The sequence below is a fragment of the Takifugu rubripes genome, chromosome 21 (assembly GCF_901000725.2).
Source record: "Takifugu rubripes chromosome 21, fTakRub1.2, whole genome shotgun sequence".
Classification (NCBI taxonomy): Eukaryota; Metazoa; Chordata; class Actinopteri; order Tetraodontiformes; family Tetraodontidae; genus Takifugu; species Takifugu rubripes.
The window spans coordinates 19620508-19626839 of NC_042305.1; positions in this window are offsets into that span (position 1 = coordinate 19620508).

A 6332-nucleotide genomic window follows, 5' to 3' on the forward strand; every position below is an offset into this window, starting at 1 on the left:
TGAAAAAGTGTTATTAAATTTTTTGATTAATCCGGCACATGGTTTCCCCAAACAAATTAGATTTGACAATGGAACTCATTTTAAGAATAGAGATTTACAATCCATAGGCCAGCCCAGCATTTTTATGAAATGTAGATTTTATTTTGTTCAACTAAAAACGAATCTCTAAGTTCTCTCCCAACAGGCAACCTCTGTAACCAGTCAGTAAGGATCCAGGAATTCCACACACAGCTGAGTGGGTTCTTCTGAGAGTCATCAAGTAAAAGTGGTCAGAGCACAGGTGGACGGGCCACTTTGAAGTTGCAGAGCAAACATTACTTGTTAACCCTAACCCTAACATACTAACACCCTAACACATTAACCCTAACACTGGTATTACTGGAATCAATGTACCCCAGCAGATAATTCACAGAGAACGCTTGGACGGATCGAGGAACATCTAAAGACGATGGCACCATGATTAAACGTCTATTATTCTTCATTACATCAAGAGGAGTTGTCAATGAATTGTTGTATTGGCCTAGCTTAGGCTAGGCCAAAGGGGGATTGTTGAGAATTGTCTTTATCTTGTTGTTATGTGTTTCACCTATGTTCCTGTCTTCCCTTAGAAGTTAGGCAAGGTAGACTAAATGTAATTAAGAACAGAGACATTTGCAGGATTGTTGTTTGATCTACTGTTATCTCAGAGCCAGTCAGGCAGGGGGTGTCAAAAACTCATTGTAAACAGGACATCAGGGGGGTTGATGATGATCACATTTGCATGAAGAATGGGATCTGGCCTGGGAAAACAATGGAAGAGAAGAACTCTACCAACACCAAAGGGACTGGAGGAAGAGGACGGGGACATCTCAGCGGGGGATTGCATGGACATTGTGAATTTGCATGTGTGTGACTATAAAGGACTGGGCCAAGGGATAGTTAGCTTGTCAGACTTCGTGCCCGGACAATTAACTTTGTTGTTGCTAGGGTGATGAACTGGCCCGGAGCTCTGTAATATTTGTGTCTGGAATGATTCTATTGTTAAATACATTTTGAAATGGTACTTTACTTCTCGAAGTCTTCATTCAACGAACACGCGGATCGGCAGCTACATACAGGAGGTATTGCGATCCAACAGGTACATTGATTACAGTAATACCAGTGTTAGGGTTAATGTGTTAGGATGTTAGTATGTTAGGGTTAGGGTTAACATGTAATGTTCGCTCTGCAACTTCAAAGTGGCCCGTCCACCTGTGCTCTGACCACTCTGCTTGATGACTCTCAGAAGAACCCACTCAGCTGTGTGTGAAATTCCTGGATCCTTACTGACTGGTTACAGAGGTTGCCTGTTGGGAGAGAACTTAGAGATTCGTTTTTAGTTGAACAAATAAAATCTACATTTCATAAAAGTACCGGGCTGGCCTATGGTTTGTAAATCTCTATTCTTAAAATGAGTTCCATTGTCAAATCTAATTTATTTGGGGAAACCATGTGTCAGATTAATCAAAAATTTAATACACTTTTTGGCTCTTCTATTTTCACGGGAACCGCCTCTGGCCAGCCAGTGTATGCATCCACTGCGACCAAGAGGTATCGGAACCCATTGACCCTATCTAACATATCAGTGCAATCTATAATTTTCTTGCCCTGCCATGGGGCAACTGGAAACTTCGAATTGTGTCGAATTGTTAATTTTACCTTAAAGTGTGTACATATTGAGCATTCTCTGCATCATTCGTGGTTCCCGCAGTGTCAGGCCGGGGCCTCTTCCAGAGCGGCATCTAACAGACCGGGGGGAAAAGGTCTGCCGTCTGGGACCCGCCAAATTCCTTCAACTTTCACAGCCCCCCTTTTCCTTCCAAACTGTTTTTTTTTTTTTTCATGTGGAGGAGCTTCTTCTTGATCACAACCAAGTCTCTCCCTGTCGTATCTTGGAAGCATTTCCTGAACCGTTTTCTCTGCCATCAACAAACTGAAACTTGGTTTATAACCTGCTGCCTTCCTTGCCTGATCTGCCGCCTCATTACCTTTTCCCTCTAAAGAGTTCTCCTTGCTGTAACCTTTGCATTTTACGACTGTGACCTCCGCTGGTTCCATGAGTGCCTGTGTCAGTTGCCTCATCTCTACTTCATGTTTTATAGGTGAGCCTGATGCTGTGTTAAACCCTGCCCTATTTATCCCTTCATGTGTGTGTTTATGTGTGGTGCAGTTAAAATCTTGTCCATCCTGGTCTGTCTATCGGTTCCGGTGATAAATTCCATGAGATGGTGGAACACTGCCTGGTACCTCCGGGTGGTTGCGATATGGACAGTCCCTTTGCCAATGACCATACCCTTTGCAGGCATGACACTGATCTCGGCCTAAGTACCCGCCTATCAAGCCATATCCCTGCCCGCCACGTCTCCCACGCATGCCTCCTCTAGGAACAAAATTTTCTGCGGACCTAACGGATCTGGCTGCACCTGCCGAAAAAACCGCCGAACCATCTGTTTCTCTTCCCTTCGTTTATCATTAGGCTTTTTCTGTGCCTCATCTAACTGCATTTTTAGGAGCTGTTCCTGCGCCGTCACCACCTCTTTCTCACTGCCATAAATCAATCTTGCCTTCTCCTCCTGCGGTCAGCCCTGGCAAAACCTCCTGAGGGATCAACTCTTTTCACTTGTTTTATTTGATTGCTAGGTGTTTTAAAAATATCTAAAGTAGATTTTTGACTATCCTGTTTTTTAAATGTAGTTTGTTGGAGATTTAGGGCAAACCACCTGAGCTTCCTGTCTAAATTCATTTTTTTCCTACGTTATCTTCATCTTTCCTGTCCCTGTTTCATTCTGCGACCTGTCTCCAAAGTTCACACACTGTCTCACGTAACTCCTGCAGTTCTTATCTCTGTCCACATCTAACTGACCACTGTTAACAGTCAAAACTGGCAATTGATATGGGGGTGGGGAAGAGGTAGTAGGTAATGATGGGTAAAGAGTGGTGTTAAGTGTCAGTGTCTGATTTAAATCTTCTAATGGAGGCTTCTCTACATTGGGCACTCGTGTGACCCCCCAGATCTGCAATAGTGCACCGCTGCACATGCCACAGCCACAACATGTATCCTTCGACGCCTATCTTCTAACTGCTTACCCTGTTTTTGCCATGATTTTCCTGCTATAAAACCCTAATTTTGGATTATCAAGATGCTCCTGTAATATAGTATGAATTTCTGACTCCACTTACACAATGCTTCAGTTAAGTTAACCTTCACCTCTGAGAAGGAAGAATCTTTTGCTTCTGAGCATCCTTCCACAACTTTTTATTGCATCCAATTCTTTCCCTGACTTCTTTCATGTCACTCACACTGTAAGAGTCCACTTCCACTGTTCTTCCACAGACTGAGGATAGGGAGAACATTCTCCCTGATCCCAACACGCTTTAACCACACTCCAGTTCCATCTTTAACTATGCTCCCAAGTGAGATTGAATGTGAATGACTCCAGCGGTCAACTCAATGCCTCAGTGAAACAAGCTTCTAGATCAACGTCTTTGATCCGGTTCCACTCTGGGGTTAATTCCCAAGGACAAAGAGCCTTTTAATTCACGTTCACTCTGGCACTTTTCCACCCCACACAAAAACACAAATCTCGGGCGTCGGGAGTGTCCGTCCCGTCAACTGCGCTCCGAGTCCCAACCCAAATCTTTATGATATACAGTGCACTGCATACAGCAATACAGCACTGTACTAGTTCCGGTTACTCTAACCGTTACAGCACTGTACTAGTACGGTTTACTCTAACCGTCTATTCCCTGTTTTCAACAGTACTTCCCTGTGTATTTCAACAGTACTTCCCTGTATATTTCAACAGTACTTCCCTGTATATTTCAACAGTACTTCCCTGTATATTCAACAGTACTTCCTGCAGTCATATTTTTATATTTGTATCTGGAATTTATAACTAGGACACTTCAATTGACAGTGACGACAAATTTTTGGAAATAGCCAATCTGCAGAGCTTGATTAAACAGGTGTCTGCTTACCTTTTATTAGGGATCCCTTGTCGTCAGTTGTCCTCCGAAGTGACCGTTGTTGATTCTTTGCCTCAGATGACTTCTCTCTTCATCACGTCGGGGTCACCCAATTGTTGGATCGCAATATCTCCTGTATGTAGCTGCCGATCCGCGTGTTCGTTGAATGAAGACTTCGGAAGTAAAGTACCAATTTCAAAATGTTTAACAATAGAATCAATTCCAGACACAAATATTACAGAGCTCCGGGCCAGTTCATAACCCTAGCAACAACAAAGTTAATTGTCAGGGCACGAAGTCTGACAAGCTAACTATCCCTTGGCCCAGTCCTTTATAGTCACACCACATGCAAATTCACAATGTCCATGCAATCCCCCGCTGAGATGTCCCCGTCCTCTTCCTCCAGTCCCTTTGGTGTTGGTAGAGTTTTCTCTTCCATTGTTTTCCCAGGCCAGATCCCATTCTTCATGCAAATGTGATCATCATCAACCCCCCTGATGTTGTTACATGAGTGTTTGACACCTGCCTGACTGGCTCCTGAGTAACAGTAGATCAACAACAATCCTGCAAATGTCTCTGTTCTTAATTACATTTAGTCTACCATGCCTAACTTCTAAGGGAAGACAGGAACATATGGTGAAACACATAACAACAAGATAAAGACAATTCTCAACAAAAGCCATGATTAAATATTCTTCACACAGATGTTTTTTCTTCACATGCTGTGAAAATATGGAATTTGTGTTGACACAGAAATCACATCCACAGATGATATTCAAATTATGGCTTTTTTGAACCATATATTACGTCTTTGCACTGAGTCAGTGTGACTGCATAGGTCAGTGGTTTAAGCAGCTGGCTTCTTTGCCAAAGGTTGTTGGTTCGAACCCAGGCGGGACTTTGGTTTGAAGAATCAATGTTCTTCACTCACAGTTTTTTGATTTTACCGTGGTGACTGTCATGCATTGCATCACAATTTTTAGGATCAAGAATCCTCTTTGGAAATTACTGTATGGTGGGAAAGAGGATCGTATGACAGCTTAAAATCAGCACCCCTGTAACAATTCCAGCAATTGAATCACAAACTAAAAAGGGAACAAGGTTATATAATGATGTATAAAAAAACATATGTGTGAAGAATATTGATTCTTCAAACCAAAGTCCCGCCTGGATTCGAACCAACACCTTCGGCAAAATAAGTCAGTGGCTTAACCACTGACCTATGAAGTCACACTAAACCACTGCAAAGAGAGGTCATATATGGTTTTTTAAAAAGCCATGATTAAATATTCTTCACACAGATGTTTTCTTCACATGCTGTGAAAATGGAATTTGTGTTGACACAGAAATCACATCCACAGATGATATTCAAATAATGGCTTTTTTGAACCATATATGACGTCTTTGCAGTGAGTCAGTGTGACTGCATAGGTCAGTGGTTTAAGCCGCTGGCTTCTTTGCCGAAGGTTGTTGGTTCGAAATGCTGGCGGGACTTTGGTCTGAAGAATCAATGTTTTCACTCACACATTTTTGGTTTAACCGTGGTGACTGTCATGCTTGCATCACAATTTTAGGACCAAGAGCCCTTTAGAAATTACTGTATGTGGGAAAGAGGATGTATGAAGCTTATAAATCAGCACCCCTGTAACAATTCCAGCAATGAATCACAAACTAAAAAGGGAAAAAGGTATATAATTGATGTATAAAAAAACATATGTGTGAAGAATATTGATTCTTCAACCAAAGTCCCACCTGGATTCAAACCAACACCTTTGGCAGAAGAGTCAGTGGCTTAAACCACTGACCTAAGGTCACACAAACCACTGCAAAGAGAGGTCTATATGGTTTTTAAAAAGCCATGATTAAATATTCTTCACACAGATGTTTTCTTCACATGCTGTGAAAATATGGAATTCGTGTTGACACAGAAATCACATCCACAGATAATATTCAAATTATGGCTTTTTTGAATCATATATGACGGTTCGAATCCAGGCGGGACTTTGGTTTGAAGAATCAATATTCTTCACTCACACGTTTTTGATTTACCATGGTGACTGTCATGCATTGCATCACAATTTTTAGGACCAGAATCCTCTTTGGAAATTACTGATGGGGAAAGAGGATCGTATGACAGCTTATAATCCAGCACCCCTGTACATTCCAGCAATGAATCACAAACTAAAAAGGGAAAAAGATATATAATTGATGTATAAAAACATGTGTGTGAAGAATATTGATTCTTCAAACCAAAGTCCCGCCTGGATTCGAACCAACAACCTTCGGCAACAGAAAGTCAGTGGCTTAAACCACTGACCTATGAGGTCACGCTAACCCCCTGGAAAGAG